This window comes from Electrophorus electricus, chromosome 13, assembly GCF_041902795.1.
Source record: "Electrophorus electricus isolate QZ-2024a chromosome 13, ASM4190279v1, whole genome shotgun sequence".
Taxonomy (NCBI): Eukaryota; Metazoa; Chordata; class Actinopteri; order Gymnotiformes; family Gymnotidae; genus Electrophorus; species Electrophorus electricus.
The window spans coordinates 27,450,438-27,469,347 of record NC_137509.1 but is presented as its reverse complement, the minus strand read 5'-3'; the positions used below and the strand labels follow the sequence as shown (position 1 = coordinate 27,469,347).

At 35.6% G+C, this 18,910-nt stretch overlaps 12 pseudogenes; all 12 read right to left on the bottom strand.

Moving 5' to 3' along the window:
* Positions 1–1,310: 1,310 nt before the first annotated feature.
* On the bottom strand, positions 1,311–1,429 carry LOC145645119 (5S ribosomal RNA; annotated as a pseudogene).
* A 2,858-nt stretch (positions 1,430–4,287) lies between these two features.
* Positions 4,288–4,406, bottom strand: LOC145646222 (5S ribosomal RNA; annotated as a pseudogene).
* A 1,126-nt stretch (positions 4,407–5,532) lies between these two features.
* Positions 5,533–5,651, bottom strand: LOC145645118 (5S ribosomal RNA; annotated as a pseudogene).
* Positions 5,652–7,324: 1,673 nt separating this feature from the next.
* Positions 7,325–7,443, bottom strand: LOC145645117 (5S ribosomal RNA; annotated as a pseudogene).
* Positions 7,444–8,977: 1,534 nt separating this feature from the next.
* Positions 8,978–9,096, bottom strand: LOC145646056 (5S ribosomal RNA; annotated as a pseudogene).
* A 1,014-nt stretch (positions 9,097–10,110) lies between these two features.
* LOC145645801 (5S ribosomal RNA) lies at positions 10,111–10,229 on the bottom strand (annotated as a pseudogene).
* Positions 10,230–13,614: 3,385 nt separating this feature from the next.
* LOC145645947 (5S ribosomal RNA) lies at positions 13,615–13,733 on the bottom strand (annotated as a pseudogene).
* Positions 13,734–14,309: 576 nt separating this feature from the next.
* LOC145645800 (5S ribosomal RNA) lies at positions 14,310–14,428 on the bottom strand (annotated as a pseudogene).
* A 1,093-nt stretch (positions 14,429–15,521) lies between these two features.
* On the bottom strand, positions 15,522–15,640 carry LOC145645946 (5S ribosomal RNA; annotated as a pseudogene).
* Positions 15,641–16,434: 794 nt separating this feature from the next.
* LOC145645116 (5S ribosomal RNA) lies at positions 16,435–16,553 on the bottom strand (annotated as a pseudogene).
* Positions 16,554–17,454: 901 nt separating this feature from the next.
* LOC145645916 (5S ribosomal RNA) lies at positions 17,455–17,573 on the bottom strand (annotated as a pseudogene).
* Positions 17,574–18,778: 1,205 nt separating this feature from the next.
* On the bottom strand, positions 18,779–18,897 carry LOC145645799 (5S ribosomal RNA; annotated as a pseudogene).
* Between the last annotated feature and the right edge of the window lie 13 nt (positions 18,898–18,910).

The following is an 18,910-nucleotide window of genomic DNA, read 5'->3' as shown; positions in this document are numbered from 1 at the left end:
CACCTGCTATTCCCTGGTGCAAAAAGATTTCTATTTAATGTGTGCACTTCAGATAGAAGCATGTCAGTTGCAGAGTAAATTAAAGTGATGCAACAAATACCTACAGCATCTGCTATTCCCAGGTGCTAACAGATAGTTTGATTTAATGATTCACTGCACTTCAAATTTGAGCATGATAGCTTGAAAATAAATTAAAGTGATGCAACAAATACCTACAGCATCTGCTATTCCCAGTTGCTAACAGATAGTTTGATTTAATGATTCACTGCACTTCAAATTTGAGCATGATAGCTTGAACATAAATTAAAGGGATGCAATAAAATCTTACAGAACCTGCTATTCCCTGGTGCAAAAAGATTTCTATCTAATCACTGCACTTCACATTTGAGCATGTCAGCTTGAAAGTAAATTAAAGTGATGCAAGAAAAGCCTACAGCATCTGCTATTCCCAGGAGCTAACAGATAGTTTGATTTAATGATTCACTGCACTTCAAATTTGAGCATGATAGCCTGAACATAAATTAAAGGGATGCAATAAAAACTTACAGCATCTGCTATTCCCAGGAGCTAACAGATACTTTGATTTAATGATTCACTGCACTACAAATTTGAGCATGATAGCCTGAACATAAATTAAAGTGAGGCAACAAATACCTACAGCATCTACTATTCCCAGTTGCTAACAGATAGTTTGATGTAATGATTCACTGCACTTCAAATTTGAGCATGATAGCCTGAACATAAATTAAAGGGATGCAATAAAAACTTACAGCATCTGCTATTCCCAGGTGCTAGCAGATAGTTTGATTTAATGATTCACTGCTCTTCAAATTTGAGCATGATAGCTTGAACATAAATTAAAGGGATGCAATAAAATCTTACAGCACCTGCTATTCCCTGGTGCAAAAAGATTTCTATTTAATCTGTGCACTTCACATAGAAGCATGTCAGTTGCAGAGTAAATTAAAGTGATGCAACAAATACCTACAGCATCTGCTATTCCCAGTTGCTAACAGATAGTTTGATTTAATGATTCACTGCACTTCAAATTTGAGCATGATAGCTTGAACATAAATTAAAGGGATGCAATAAAATCTTACAGCACCTGCTATTCCCTGGTGCAAAAAGATTTCTATTTAATCACTGCACTTCACATTTGAGCATGTCAGCTTGAAAGTAAATTAAAGTGATGCAAGAAAAGCCTACAGCAGCTGCTATTCCCAGGTGCTAACAGATAGTTTTTTCTATTAATCAGTGCACTTCACATTTGAGCATGTCAGCTTGAATGTAAATTAAAGTGATGCAAGAAAAGCCTACAGCAGCTGGTATTCCTAGGTAGGGTCCCACCTCAGTACTATCCAAGTCCAAATTTGCTTAGCTTCAAAGGTCAGATGAGATTGGGCGTTCTCAAACTAGTGTGGCCGTAAGCCTTAAACACGTACTCAAATTGCCTATTCATAGTAAATATGATCAAAGACCAATACGACAATTTTTTTTATTAATCACTGCACTTGATATTCTAGAATGTTAGCATGAAAGGAAAATAAAATGATGCAATAAAAGCTTAAAACATCTGGTATTCAGAGGCACTAACAGACAGATTTTTTATTAATCACTGCACTTCACATTCACGAATGTCAGTTGGAGAGTAATTTAAAGTGATGCAATAAAAACTTACAGCATCTGCTATTCCCAGGTGCTAACAGATAGTTTGATTTAATGATTCACTGCACTTCAAATATGAGCCTGATAGCCTGAACATAAATTAAAGGGATGCAATAAAATCTTACAGCACCTGCTATTCCCTGGTGCAAAAAGATTTCTATTTAATCTGTGCACTTCAGATAGAAGCATGTCAGTTGCAGAGTAAATTAAAGTGATGCAACAAATACCTACAGCATCTGCTATTTCCAGGTGCTAACAGATAGTTTGATTTAATGATTCACTGCACTTCAAATTTGAGCATGATAGCTTGAAAATAAATTAAAGTGATGCAACAAATACCTACAGCATCTGCTATTCCCAGTTGCTAACAGATAGTTTGATTTAATGATTCACTGCACTTCAAATTTGAGCATGATAGCTTGAACATAAATTAAAGGGATGCAATAAAATCTTACAGAACCTGCTATTCCCTGGTGCAAAAAGATTTCTATCTAATCACTGCACTTCACATTTGAGCATGTCAGCTTGAAAGTAAATTAAAGTGATGCAAGAAAAGCCTACAGCATCTGCTATTCCCAGGAGCTAACAGATAGTTTGATTTAATGATTCACTGCACTTCAAATTTGGGCATGATAGCTTGAACATAAATTAAAGGGATGCAATAAAATCTTACAGCACCTGCTATTCCCTGGTGCAAAAATATTTCTATTTAATCTGTGCACTGCACATAGAAGCATGTCAGTTGCAGAGTAAATTAAAGTGATGCAACAAATACCTACAGCATCTGCTATTCCCAGGTGCTAACAGATAGTTTTTTTTATTAATCACTGCACTTCACATTTGAGCATGTCAGCTTGAAAGTAAATTAAAGTGATGCAATAAAAACTAACAGATAGTTTGATTTAATGATTCACTGCACTTCAAATTTGAGCATGATAGCCTGAACATAAATTAAAGGGATGCAATAAAAACTTACAGCATCTGCTATTCCCAGGAGCTAACAGATAGTTTGATATAATGATTCACTGCACTTCAAATTTGAGCATGATAGCCTGAACATAAATTAAAGGGATGCAATAAAATCTTAAAGCACCTGCTATTCCCTGGTGCAAAAGGATTTCTATTTAATCTGTGCACTTCACATAGAAGCATGTCAGTTGCAGAGTAAATTAAAGTGATGCAACAAATACCTACAGCATATGCTATTCCCAGGTGCTAACAGATAGTTTTTTCTATTAATCAGTGCCCTTCACATTTGAGCATGTCAGCTTGAATGTAAATTAAAGTGATGCAAGAAAAGGCTACAGCAGCTGGTATTCCTAGGTAGGGTCCCACCTCAGTACTATCCAGGTCCAAATTTGCTTAGCTTCAAAAGTCAGATAAGATTGGGCGTTCTCAAACTGGTGTGGCCGTAAGCCTTAAACACGTACTCTAATTGCCTATTCATAGCAAATATGATCAAAGACCAATCTGACAATTTTTTGTATTTAATCACTGCACTTGACATTCTAGAATGTTAGCTTGAAAGTAAAGTAAAATGATGCAATAAAAGCTTACAACATCTGGGATTCAGAGGCACTAACAGACAGATTTTTTATTAATCACTGCACTTCACATTCACGCATGTCAGTTGGAGAGTAAATTAAAGTGATGCAATAAAAACTTACATCATCTGCTATTCCCAGGTGCTAACAGATAGTTTGATTTAATGATTCACTGCACTTCAAATTTGAGCATGATAGCCTGAACATAAATTAAAGGGATGCAATAAAATCTTACAGAACCTGCTATTCCCTGGTGCAAAAAGATTTCTATCTAATCACTGCACTTCACATTTGAGCATGTCAGCTTGAAAGTAAATTAAAGTGATGCAAGAAAAGCCTACAGCATCTGCTATTCCCAGGAGCTAACAGATAGTTTGATTTAATGATTCACTGCACTTCAAATTTGGGCATGATAGCTTGAACATAAATTAAAGGGATGCAATAAAATCTTACAGCACCTGCTATTCCCTGGTGCAAAAATATTTCTATTTAATCTGTGCACTGCACATAGAAGCATGTCAGTTGCAGAGTAAATTAAAGTGATGCAAGAAATACCTACAGCATCTGCTATTCCCAGGTGCTAACAGATAGTTTTTTTTATTAATCACTGCACTTCACATTTGAGCATGTCAGCTTGAAAGTAAATTAAAGTGATGCAATAAAAACTAACAGATAGTTTGATTTAATGATTCACTGCACTTCAAATTTGAGCATGATAGCCTGAACATAAATTAAAGGGATGCAATAAAAACTTACAGCATCTGCTATTCCCAGGAGCTAACAGATAGTTTGATATAATGATTCACTGCACTTCAAATTTGAGCATGATAGCCTGAACATAAATTAAAGGGATGCAATAAAATCTTAAAGCACCTGCTATTCCCTGGTGCAAAAGGATTTCTATTTAATCTGTGCACTTCACATAGAAGCATGTCAGTTGCAGAGTAAATTAAAGTGATGCAACAAATACCTACAGCATATGCTATTCCCAGGTGCTAACAGATAGTTTTTTCTATTAATCAGTGCCCTTCACATTTGAGCATGTCAGCTTGAATGTAAATTAAAGTGATGCAAGAAAAGCCTACAGCAGCTGGTATTCCTAGGTAGGGTCCCACCTCAGTACTATCCAGGTCCAAATTTGCTTAGCTTCAAAAGTCAGATAAGATTGGGCGTTCTCAAACTGGTGTGGCCGTAAGCCTTAAACACGTACTCTAATTGCCTATTCATAGCAAATATGATCAAAGACCAATCTGACAATTTTTTGTATTTAATCACTGCACTTGACATTCTAGAATGTTAGCTTGAAAGTAAAGTAAAATGATGCAATAAAAGCTTACAACATCTGGGATTCAGAGGCACTAACAGACAGATTTTTTATTAATCACTGCACTTCACATTCACGCATGTCAGTTGGAGAGTAAATTAAAGTGATGCAATAAAAACTTACATCATCTGCTATTCCCAGGTGCTAACAGATAGTTTGATTTAATGATTCACTGCACTTCAAATTTGAGCATGATAGCCTGAACATAAATTAAAGGGATGCAATAAAAACTTACAGCATCTGCTATTCCCAGGAGCTAACAGATACTTTGATTTAATGATTCACTGCACTACAAATTTGAGCATGATAGCCTGAACATAAATTAAAGTGATGCAACAAATACCTACAGCATCTACTATTCCCAGTTGCTAACAGATAGTTTGATTTAATGATTCACTGCACTTCAAATTTGAGCATGATAGCCTGAACATAAATTAAAGGGATGCAATAAAAACTTACAGCATCTGCTATTCCCAGGTGCTAGCAGATAGTTTGATTTAATGATTCACTGCTCTTCAAATTTGAGCATGATAGCTTGAACATAAATTAAAGGGATGCAATAAAATCTTACAGCACCTGCTATTCCCTGGTGCAAAAAGATTTCTATTTAATCTGTGCACTTCACATAGAAGCATGTCAGTTGCAGAGTAAATTAAAGTGATGCAACAAATACCTACAGCATCTGCTATTCCCAGTTGCTAACAGATAGTTTGATTTAATGATTCACTGCACTTCAAATTTGAGCATGATAGCTTGAACATAAATTAAAGGGATGCAATAAAATCTTACAGCACCTGCTATTCCCTGGTGCAAAAAGATTTCTATTTAATCACTGCACTTCACATTTGAGCATGTCAGCTTGAAAGTAAATTAAAGTGATGCAAGAAAAGCCTACAGCAGCTGCTATTCCCAGGTGCTAACAGATAGTTTTTTCTATTAATCAGTGCACTTCACATTTGAGCATGTCAGCTTGAATGTAAATTAAAGTGATGCAAGAAAAGCCTACAGCAGCTGGTATTCCTAGGTAGGGTCCCACCTCAGTACTATCCAAGTCCAAATTTGCTTAGCTTCAAAGGTCAGATGAGATTGGGCGTTCTCAAACTAGTGTGGCCGTAAGCCTTAAACACTTACTCAAATTGCCTATTCATAGTAAATATGATCAAAGACCAATATGACAATTTTTTTTATTAATCACTGCACTTGATATTCTAGAATGTTAGCATGAAAGGAAAATAAAATGATGCAATAAAAGCTTAAAACATCTGGTATTCAGAGGCACTAACAGACAGATTTTTTATTAATCACTGCACTTCACATTCACGAAGGTCAGTTGGAGAGTAAATTAAAGTGATGCAATAAAAACTTACAGCATCTGCTATTCCCAGGTGCTAACAGATAGTTTGATTTAATGATTCACTGCACTTCAAATATGAGCCTGATAGCCTGAACATAAATTAAAGGGATGCAATAAAATCTTACAGCACCTGCTATTCCCTGGTGCAAAAAGATTTCTATTTAATGTGTGCACTTCAGATAGAAGCATGTCAGTTGCAGAGTAAATTAAAGTGATGCAACAAATACCTACAGCATCTGCTATTCCCAGGTGCTAACAGATAGTTTGATTTAATGATTCACTGCACTTCAAATTTGAGCATGATAGCTTGAAAATAAATTAAAGTGATGCAACAAATACCTACAGCATCTGCTATTCCCAGTTGCTAACAGATAGTTTGATTTAATGATTCACTGCACTTCAAATTTGAGCATGATAGCTTGAACATAAATTAAAGGGATGCAATAAAATCTTACAGAACCTGCTATTCCCTGGTGCAAAAAGATTTCTATCTAATCACTGCACTTCACATTTGAGCATGTCAGCTTGAAAGTAAATTAAAGTGATGCAAGAAAAGCCTACAGCATCTGCTATTCCCAGGAGCTAACAGATAGTTTGATTTAATGATTCACTGCACTTCAAATTTGAGCATGATAGCCTGAACATAAATTAAAGGGATGCAATAAAAACTTACAGCATCTGCTATTCCCAGGAGCTAACAGATACTTTGATTTAATGATTCACTGCACTACAAATTTGAGCATGATAGCCTGAACATAAATTAAAGTGAGGCAACAAATACCTACAGCATCTACTATTCCCAGTTGCTAACAGATAGTTTGATTTAATGATTCACTGCACTTCAAATTTGAGCATGATAGCCTGAACATAAATTAAAGGGATGCAATAAAAACTTACAGCATCTGCTATTCCCAGGTGCTAGCAGATAGTTTGATTTAATGATTCACTGCTCTTCAAATTTGAGCATGATAGCTTGAACATAAATTAAAGGGATGCAATAAAATCTTACAGCACCTGCTATTCCCTGGTGCAAAAAGATTTCTATTTAATCTGTGCACTTCACATAGAAGCATGTCAGTTGCAGAGTAAATTAAAGTGATGCAACAAATACCTACAGCATCTGCTATTCCCAGTTGCTAACAGATAGTTTGATTTAATGATTCACTGCACTTCAAATTTGAGCATGATAGCTTGAACATAAATTAAAGGGATGCAATAAAATCTTACAGCACCTGCTATTCCCTGGTGCAAAAAGATTTCTATTTAATCACTGCACTTCACATTTGAGCATGTCAGCTTGAAAGTAAATTAAAGTGATGCAAGAAAAGCCTACAGCAGCTGCTATTCCCAGGTGCTAACAGATAGTTTTTTCTATTAATCAGTGCACTTCACATTTGAGCATGTCAGCTTGAATGTAAATTAAAGTGATGCAAGAAAAGCCTACAGCAGCTGGTATTCCTAGGTAGGGTCCCACCTCAGTACTATCCAAGTCCAAATTTGCTTAGCTTCAAAGGTCAGATGAGATTGGGCGTTCTCAAACTAGTGTGGCCGTAAGCCTTAAACACTTACTCAAATTGCCTATTCATAGTAAATATGATCAAAGACCAATATGACAATTTTTTTTATTAATCACTGCACTTGATATTCTAGAATGTTAGCATGAAAGGAAAATAAAATGATGCAATAAAAGCTTAAAACATCTGGTATTCAGAGGCACTAACAGACAGATTTTTTATTAATCACTGCACTTCACATTCACGAATGTCAGTTGGAGAGTAATTTAAAGTGATGCAATAAAAACTTACAGCATCTGCTATTCCCAGGTGCTAACAGATAGTTTGATTTAATGATTCACTGCACTTCAAATATGAGCCTGATAGCCTGAACATAAATTAAAGGGATGCAATAAAATCTTACAGCACCTGCTATTCCCTGGTGCAAAAAGATTTCTATTTAATCTGTGCACTTCAGATAGAAGCATGTCAGTTGCAGAGTAAATTAAAGTGATGCAACAAATACCTACAGCATCTGCTATTCCCAGGTGCTAACAGATAGTTTGATTTAATGATTCACTGCACTTCAAATTTGAGCATGATAGCTTGAAAATAAATTAAAGTGATGCAACAAATACCTACAGCATCTGCTATTCCCAGTTGCTAAGAGATAGTTTGATTTAATGATTCACTGCACTTCAAATTTGAGCATGATAGCTTGAACATAAATTAAAGGGATGCAATAAAATCTTACAGCACCTGCTATTCCCTGGTGCAAAAAGATTTCTATTTAATCACTGCACTTCACATAGAAGCATGTCAGTTGCAGAGTAAATTAAAGTGATGCAACAAATACCTACAGCATCTGCTATTCCCAGGAGCTAACAGATAGTTTGATTTAATGATTCACTGCACTTCAAATTTGAGCATGATAGCTTGAACATAAATTAAAGGGATGCAATAAAATCTTACAGCACCTGCTATTCCCTGGTGCAAAAAGATTTCTATTTAATCTGTGCACTTCACATAGAAGCATGTCAGCTTGAAAGTAAATTAAAGTGATGCAACAAATACCTACAGCATCTGCTATTCCCAGGAGCTAACAGATAGTTTTTTTTATTAATCACTGCACTTCACAATTGAGCATGTCAGCTTGAAAGTAAATTAAAGTGATGCAATCAAAACTAACAGATAGTTTGATTTAATGATTCACTGCACTTCAAATTTGAGCATGATAGCTTGAACATAAATTAAAGGGATGCAATAAAAACTTACAGCATCTGCTATTCCCAGGAGCTAACAGATAGTTTGATATAATGATTCACTGCACTTCAAATTTGAGCATGATAGCCTGAACATAAATTAAAGGGATGCAATAAAATCTTAAAGCACCTGCTATTCCCTGGTGCAAAAGGATTTCTATTTAATCTGTGCACTTCACATAGAAGCATGTCAGTTGCAGAGTAAATTAAAGTGATGCAACAAATACCTACAGCATATGCTATTCCCAGGTGCTAACAGATAGTTTTTTCTATTAATCAGTGCCCTTCACATTTGAGCATGTCAGCTTGAATGTAAATTAAAGTGATGCAAGAAAAGCCTACAGCAGCTGGTATTCCTAGGTAGGGTCCCACCTCAGTACTATCCAGGTCCACATTTGCTTAGCTTCAAAGGTCAGATAAGATTGGGCGTTCTCAAACTGGTGTGGCCGTAAGCCTTAAACACGTACTCTAATTGCCTATTCATAGCAAATATGATCAAAGACCAATCTGACAATTTTTTTTATTTAATCACTGCACTTGACATTCTAGAATGTTAGCTTGAAAGTAAATTAAAATGATGCAATAAAAGCTTACAACATCTGGGATTCAGAGGCACTAACAGACAGATTTTTTATTAATCACTGCACTTCACATTCACGCATGTCAGTTGGAGAGTAAATTAAAGTGATGCAATAAAAACTTACATCATCTGCTATTCCCAGGTGCTAACAGATAGTTTGATTTAATGATTCACTGCACTTCAAATTTGAGCATGATAGCCTGAACATAAATTAAAGGGATGCAATAAAAACTTACAGCATCTGCTATTCCCAGGAGCTAACAGATACTTTGATTTAATGATTCACTGCACTACAAATTTGAGCATGATAGCCTGAACATAAATTAAAGTGATGCAACAAATACCTACAGCATCTACTATTCCCAGTTGCTAACAGATAGTTTGATTTAATGATTCACTGCACTTCAAATTTGAGCATGATAGCCTGAACATAAATTAAAGGGATGCAATAAAATCTTACAGCACCTGCTATTCCCTGGTGCAAAAAGATTTCTATTTAATCTGTGCACTTCACATAGAAGCATGTCAGTTGCAGAGTAAATTAAAGTGATGCAACAAATACCTACAGCATCTGCTATTCCCAGTTGCTAACAGATAGTTTGATTTAATGATTCACTGCACTTCAAATTTGAGCATGATAGCTTGAACATAAATTAAAGGGATGCAATAAAATCTTACAGCACCTGCTATTCCCTGGTGCAAAAAGATTTCTATTTAATCACTGCACTTCACATTTGAGCATGTCAGCTTGAAAGTAAATTAAAGTGATGCAAGAAAAGCCTACAGCAGCTGCTATTCCCAGGTGCTAACAGATAGTTTTTTCTATTAATCACTTTACTTCACATTTGGGCATGTCAGCTTGAAAGTAAATTAAAGTGATGCAAAAAAAGCCTACAGCAGCTGGTATTCCTAGGTAGGGTCCCACCTCAGTACTATCCAGGTCCAAATTTGCTTAGTTTCAAAGGTCAGATGAGATTGGGCGTTCTCAAACTGGTGTGGCCGTAAGCATTAAAAACTTACTCTATTTGCCTATTCATAGCAAATATGATCAAAGACCAATCTGACAATTTTTTTTATTTAATCACTGCACTTGACATTCTAGAATGTTAGCTTGAAAGTAAATTAAAATGATGCAATAAAATCTTACAACATCTGGGATTCAGAGGCACTAACACACAGATTTTTTATTAATCACTGCACTTCACATTCACGCATGTCAGTTGGAGAGTAAATTAAAGTGATGCAATAAAAACTTACAGCATCTGCTATTCCCAGGTGCTAACAGATAGTTTGATATAATGATTCACTGCACTTCAAATTTGAGCATGATAGCCTGAACATAAATTAAAGGGATGCAATAAAATCTTAAAGCACCTGCTATTCCCTGGTGCAAAAAGATTTCTATTTAATCTGTGCACTTCACATAGAAGCATGTCAGTTGCAGAGTAAATTAAAGTGATGCAACAAATACCTACAGCATCTGCTATTCCCAGGAGCTAACAGATAGTTTGATTTAATGATTCACTGGACTTCAAATTTGAGCATGATAGCTTGAACATAAATTAAAGGGATGCAATAAAATCTTACAGCACCTGCTATTCCCTGGTGCAAAAAGATTTCTATTTAATCTGTGCACTTCACATAGAAGCATGTCAGCTTGAAAGTAAATTAAAGTGATGCAACAAATACCTACAGCATCTGCTATTCCCAGGAGCTAACAGATAGTTTTTTTTATTAATCACTGCACTTCACAATTGAGCATGTCAGCTTGAAAGTAAATTAAAGTGATGCAATAAAAACTAACAGATAGTTTGATTTAATGATTCACTGCACTTCAAATTTGAGCATGATAGCTTGAACATAAATTAAAGGGATGCAATAAAAACTTAGAGCATCTGCTATTCCCAGGAGCTAACAGATAGTTTGATTTAATGATTCACTGCACTTCAAATTTGAGCATGATAGCCTGAACATAAATTAAGGGGATGCAATAAAAACTTACAGCATCTGCTATTCCCAGGTGTTAACAGATAGTTTGATATAATGATTCACTGCACCTCAAATTTGAGCATGATAGCCTGAACATAAATTAAAGGGATGCAATAAAATCTTAAAGCACCTGCTATTCCCTGGTGCAAAAGGATTTCTATTTAATCTGTGCACTTCACATAGAAGCATGTCAGTTGCAGAGTAAATTAAAGTGATGCAACAAATACCTACAGCATCTGCTATTCCCAGGAGCTAACAGATAGTTTGATTTAATGATTCACTGGACTTCAAATTTGAGCATGATAGCTTGAACATAAATTAAAGGGATGCAATAAAATCTTACAGCACCTGCTATTCCCTGGTGCAAAAAGATTTCTATTTAATCTGTGCACTTCACATAGAAGCATGTCAGCTTGAAAGTAAATTAAAGTGATGCAACAAATACCTACAGCATCTGCTATTCCCAGGAGCTAACAGATAGTTTTTTTTATTAATCACTGCACTTCACAATTGAGCATGTCAGCTTGAAAGTAAATTAAAGTGATGCAATAAAAACTAACAGATAGTTTGATTTAATGATTCACTGCACTTCAAATTTGAGCATGATAGCTTGAACATAAATTAAAGGGATGCAATAAAAACTTAGAGCATCTGCTATTCCCAGGAGCTAACAGATAGTTTGATTTAATGATTCACTGCACTTCAAATTTGAGCATGATAGCCTGAACATAAATTAAGGGGATGCAATAAAAACTTACAGCATCTGCTATTCCCAGGTGTTAACAGATAGTTTGATATAATGATTCACTGCACCTCAAATTTGAGCATGATAGCCTGAACATAAATTAAAGGGATGCAATAAAATCTTAAAGCACCTGCTATTCCCTGGTGCAAAAGGATTTCTATTTAATCTGTGCACTTCACATAGAAGCATGTCAGTTGCAGAGTAAATTAAAGTGAGGCAACAAATACCTACAGCATATGCTATTCCCAGGTGCTAACAGATAGTTTTTAGTATTAATCACTGCACTTCACATTTGAGCATGTCAGCTTGAAAGTAAATTAAAGTGATGCAAGAAAAGCCTACAGCAGCTGCTATTCCCAGGTGCTAACAGATAGTTTTTTCTATTAATCACTTTACTTCACATTTGAGCATGTCAGCTTGAAAGTAAATTAAAGTGATGCAAGAAAAGCCTACAGCAGCTGGTATTCCTAGGTAGGGTCTCACCTCAGTACTATCCAGGTCCAAATTTGCTTAGTTTCAAAGGTCAGATGAGATTGGGCGTTCTCAAACTGGTGTGGCCGTAAGCATTAAACACTTACTCTAATTGCCTATTCATAGCAAATATGATCAAAGACCAATCTGACAATTTTTTTTATTTAATCACTGCACTTGACATTCTAGAATGTTAGCTTGAAAGTAAATTAAAATGATGCAATAAAAGCTTACAACATCTGGGATTCAGAGGCACTAACAGACAGATTTTTTATTAATCACTGCACTTCACATTCACGCATGTCAGTTGGAGAGTAAATTAAAGTGATGCAATAAAAACTTACAGCATCTGCTATTCCCAGGTGCTAACAGATAGTTTGATATAATGATTCACTGCACTTCAAATTTGAGCATGATAGCCTGAACATAAATTAAAGGGATGCAATAAAATTTTAAAGCACCTGCTATTCCCTGGTGCAAAAAGATTTCTATTTAATCTGTGCACTTCACATAGAAGCATGTCAGTTGCAGAGTAAATTAAAGTGATGCAACAAATACCTACAGCATCTGCTATTCCCAGGAGCTAACAGATAGTTTGATTTAATGATTCACTGCACTTCAAATTTGAGCATGATAGCTTGAACATAAATTAAAGGGATGCAATAAAATCTTACAGCACCTGCTATTCCCTGGTGCAAAAAGATTTCTATTTAATCTGTGCACTTCACATAGAAGCATGTCAGCTTGAAAGTAAATTAAAGTGATGCAACAAATACCTACAGCATCTGCTATTCCCAGGTGCTAACAGATAGTTTTTTTTATTAATCACTGCACTTCACAATTGAGCATGTCAGCTTGAAAGTAAATTAAAGTGATGCAATAAAAACTAACAGATAGTTTGATTTAATGATTCACTGCACTTCAAATTTGAGCATGATAGCTTGAACATAAATTAAAGGAATGCAATAAAATCTTAGAGCACCTGCTATTCCCTGGTGCAAAAAGATTTCTATTTAATCTATGCACTTCACATAGAAGCATGTCAGTTGCAGAGTAAATTAAAGTGATGCAACAAATACCTACAGCATCTGCTATTCCCAGGTGCTAACAGATAGTTTTTTTTATTAATCACTGCACTTCACATTTGAGCATGTCAGCTTGAAAGTAAATTAAAGTGATGCAAGAAAAGCCTACAGCAGCTGGTATTCCTAGGTAGGGTCCCACCTCAGTACTATCCAGGTCCAAATTTGCTTAGTTTCAAAGGTCAAATGAGATTGGGCGTTCTCAAACTGGTGTGGCCGTAAGCCTTAAACACTTACTCTAATTGCCTATTCATAGCAAATATGATCAAAGACCAATCTGACAATTTTTTTTATTTAATCACTGCACTTGACATTCTAGAATGTTAGCTTGAAAGTAAACTAAAATGATGCAATAAAAGCTTACAACATCTGGGATTCAGAGGCACTAACAGACAGATTTTTTATTAATCACTGCACTTCACATTCACGCATGTCAGTTGGAGAGTAAATTAAAGTGATGCAATAAAACTTACAGCATCTGCTATTCCCAGGAGCTAACAGATAGTTTGATTTAATGATTCACTGCACTTCAAATTTGAGCATGATAGCTTGAACATAAATTAAAGTGATGTAACAAATACCTACAGCATCTGCTATTCCCAGGTGCTAACAGATAGTTTTTAGTATTAATCACTGCACTTCACATTTGAGCATGTCAGCTTGAAAGTAAATTAAAGTGATGCAAGAAAAGCCTACAGCAGCTGCTATTCCCAGGTGCTAACAGATAGTTTTTTCTATTAATCACTTTACTTCACATTTGAGCATGTCAGCTTGAAAGTAAATTAAAGTGATGCAAGAAAAGCCTACAGCAGCTGGTATTCCTAGGTAGGGTCCCACCTCAGTACTATCCAGGTCCAAATTTGCTTAGTTTCAAAGGTCAGATGAGATTGGGCGTTCTCAAACTGGTGTGGCCGTAAGCATTAAACACTTACTCTAATTGCCTATTCATAGCAAATATGATCAAAGACCAATCTGACAATTTTTTTTATTTAATCACTGCACTTGACATTCTAGAATGTTAGTTTGAAAGTAAATTAAAATGATGCAATAAAAGCTTACAACATCTGGGATTCAGAGGCACTAACAGACAGATTTTTTATTAATCACTGCACTTCACATTCACGCATGTCAGTTGGAGAGTAAATTAAAGTGATGCAATAAAAACTTACAGCATCTGCTATTCCCAGGTGCTAACAGATAGTTTGATATAATGATTCACTGCACTTCAAATTTGAGCATGATAGCCTGAACATAAATTAAAGGGATGCAATAAAATTTTAAAGCACCTGCTATTCCCTGGTGCAAAAAGATTTCTATTTAATCTGTGCACTTCACATAGAAGCATGTCAGTTGCAGAGTAAATTAAAGTGATGCAACAAATACCTACAGCATCTGCTATTCCCAGGAGCTAACAGATAGTTTGATTTAATGATTCACTGCACTTCAAATTTGAGCATGATAGCTTGAACATAAATTAAAGGGATGCAATAAAATCTTACAGCACCTGCTATTCCCTGGTGCAAAAAGATTTCTATTTAATCTGTGCACTTCACATAGAAGCATGTCAGCTTGAAAGTAAATTAAAGTGATGCAACAAATACCTACAGCATCTGCTATTCCCAGGTGCTAACAGATAGTTTTTTTTATTAATCACTGCACTTCACAATTGAGCATGTCAGCTTGAAAGTAAATTAAAGTGATGCAATAAAAACTAACAGATAGTTTGATTTAATGATTCACTGCACTTCAAATTTGAGCATGATAGCTTGAACATAAATTAAAGGAATGCAATAAAATCTTAGAGCACCTGCTATTCCCTGGTGCAAAAAGATTTCTATTTAATCTATGCACTTCACATAGAAGCATGTCAGTTGCAGAGTAAATTAAAGTGATGCAACAAATACCTACAGCATCTGCTATTCCCAGGTGCTAACAGATAGTTTTTTTTATTAATCACTGCACTTCACATTTGAGCATGTCAGCTTGAAAGTAAATTAAAGTGATGCAAGAAAAGCCTACAGCAGCTGGTATTCCTAGGTAGGGTCCCACCTCAGTACTATCCAGGTCCAAATTTGCTTAGTTTCAAAGGTCAAATGAGATTGGGCGTTCTCAAACTGGTGTGGCCGTAAGCCTTAAACACTTACTCTAATTGCCTATTCATAGCAAATATGATCAAAGACCAATCTGACAATTTTTTTTATTTAATCACTGCACTTGACATTCTAGAATGTTAGCTTGAAAGTAAATTAAAATGATGCAATAAAAGCTTACAACATCTGGGATTCAGAGGCACTAACAGACAGATTTTTTATTAATCACTGCACTTCACATTCACGCATGTCAGTTGGAGAGTAAATTAAAGTGATGCAATAAAACTTACAGCATCTGCTATTCCCAGGTGCTAACAGATAGTTTGATTTAATGATTCACTGCACTTCAAATTTGAGCATGATAGCTTGAACATAAATTAAAGTGATGTAACAAATACCTACAGCATCTGCTATTCCCAGGTGCTAACAGATAGTTTGATATAATGATTCACTGCACTTCAAATTTGAGCATGATAGCCTGAACATAAATTAAAGGGATGCAATAAAATCTTAAAGCACCTGCTATTCCCTGGTGCAAAAGGATTTCTATTTAATCTGTGCACTTCACATAGAAGCATGTCAGTTGCAGAGTAAATTAAAGTGATGCAACAAATACCTACAGCATATGCTATTCCCAGGTGCTAACAGATAGTTTTTAGTATTAATCACTGCACTTCACATTTGAGCATGTCAGCTTGAAAGTAAATTAAAGTGATGCAAGAAAAGCCTACAGCAGCTGCTATTCCCAGGTGCTAACAGATAATTTTTTCTATTAATCAGTGCACTTCTCATTTGAGCATGTCAGCTTGAATGTAAATTAAAGTGATGCAAGAAAAGCCTACAGCAGCTGGTATTCCTAGGTAGGGTCCCACCTCAGTACTATCCAAGTCCAAATTTGCTTAGCTTCAAAGGTCAGATGAGATTGGGCGTTCTCAAACTAGTGTGGCCGTAAGCCTTAAACACTTACTCAAATTGCCTATTCATAGTAAATATGATCAAAGACCAATATGACAATTTTTTTTATTAATCACTGCACTTGATATTCTAGAATGTTAGCATGAAAGGAAAATAAAATGATGCAATAAAAGCTTAAAACATCTGGTATTCAGAGGCACTAACAGACAGATTTTTTATTAATCACTGCACTTCACATTCACGAATGTCAGTTGGAGAGTAATTTAAAGTGATGCAATAAAAACTTACAGCATCTGCTATTCCCAGGTGCTAACAGATAGTTTGATTTAATGATTCACTGCACTTCAAATTTGAGCCTGATAGCCTGAACATAAATTAAAGGGATGCAATAAAATCTTACAGCACCTGCTATTCCCTGGTGCAAAAAGATTTCTATTTAATCTGTGCACTTCAGATAGAAGCATGTCAGTTGCAGAGTAAATGAAAGTGATGCAACAAATACCTACAGCATCTGCTATTCCCAGGTGCTAACAGATAGTTTGATTTAATGATTCACTGCACTTCAAATTTGAGCATGATAGCCTGAACATAAATTAAAGGGATGCAATAAAAACTTACAGCATCTGCTATTCGCAGGTTCTAACAGATAGTTTGATTTAATGATTCACTGCACTTCAAATTTGAGCATGATAGCTTGAACATAAATTAAAGGAATGCAATAAAATCTTAGAGCACCTGCTATTCCCTGGTGCAAAAAGATTTCTATTTAATCTATGCACTTCACATAGAAGCATGTCAGTTGCAGAGTAAATTAAAGTGATGCAACAAATACCTACAGCATCTGCTATTCCCAGGTGCTAACAGATAGTTTTTTTTATTAATCACTGCACTTCACATTTGAGCATGTCAGCTTGAAAGTAAATTAAAGTGATGCAAGAAAAGCCTACAGCAGCTGGTATTCTTAGGTAGGGTCCCACCTCAGTACTATCCAGGTCCAAATTTGCTTAGTTTCAAAGGTCAGATGAGATTGGGCGTTCTCAAACTGGTGTGGCCGTAAGCCTTAAACACTTACTCTAATTGCCTATTCATAGCAAATATGATCAAAGACCAATCTGACAATTTTTTTTATTTAATCACTGCACTTGACATTCTAGAATGTTAGCTTGAAAGTAAATTAGAATGATGCAATAAAAGCTTACAACATCTGGGATTCAGAGGCACTAACAGACAGATTTTTTATTAATCACTGCACTTCACATTCACGCATGTCAGTTGGAGAGTAAATTAAAGTGATGCAATAAAAACTTACAGCATCTGCTATTCCCAGGTGCTAACAGATAGTTTGATTTAATGATTCACTGCACTTCAAATTTGAGCCTGATAGCCTGAACATAAATTAAAGGGATACAATAAAATCTTACAGCACCTGCTATTCCCTGGTGCAAAAAGATTTCTATTTAATCTGTGCACTTCAGATAGAAGCATGTCAGTTGCAGAGTAAATTAAAGTGATGCAACAAATACCTACAGCATCTGCTATTCCCAGGTGCTAACAGATAGTTTGATTTAATGATTCACTGCACTTCAAATTTGAGCATGATAGCTTGAACATAAATTAAAGTGATGCAACAAATACCTACAGCATCTGCTATTCCCAGTTGCTAACAGATAGTTTGACTTAATGATTCACTGCACTTCAAATTTGAGCATGATAGCTTGAACATAAATTAAAGGGATGCAATAAAATCTTACAGCACCTGCTATTCCCTGGTGCAAAAAGATTTCTATTTATTCTGTGCACTGCACATAGAAGCATGTCAGCTTGAAAGTAAATTAAAGTGATGCAACAAATACCTACAGCATCTGCTATTCCCAGGTGCTAACAGATAGTTTTTTTTATTAATCACTGCACTTCACAATTGAGCATGTCAGCTTGAAAGTAAATAAAAGTGATGCAATAAAAACTAACAGATAGTTTGATTTAATGATTCACTGCACTTCAAATTTGAGCATGATAGCTTGAACATAAATTAAAGGAATGCAATAAAATCTTAGAGCACCTGCTATTGCCTGGTGCAAAAAGATTTCTATTTAATCTATGCACTTCACATAGAAGCATGTCAGGTGCAGAGTAAATTAAAGTGATGCAACAAATACCTACAGCATCTGCTATTCCCAGGTGCTAACAGATAGTTTTTTTTATTAATCACTGCACTTCACATTTGAGCATGTCAGCTTGAAAGTAAATTAAAGTGATGCAAGAAAAGCCTACAGCAGCTGGTATTCCTAGGTAGGGTCCCACCTCAGTACTATCCAGGTCCAAATTTGCTTAGTTTCAAAGGTCAGATGAGATTGGGCGTTCTCAAACTGGTGTGGCCGTAAGCCTTAAACACTTAC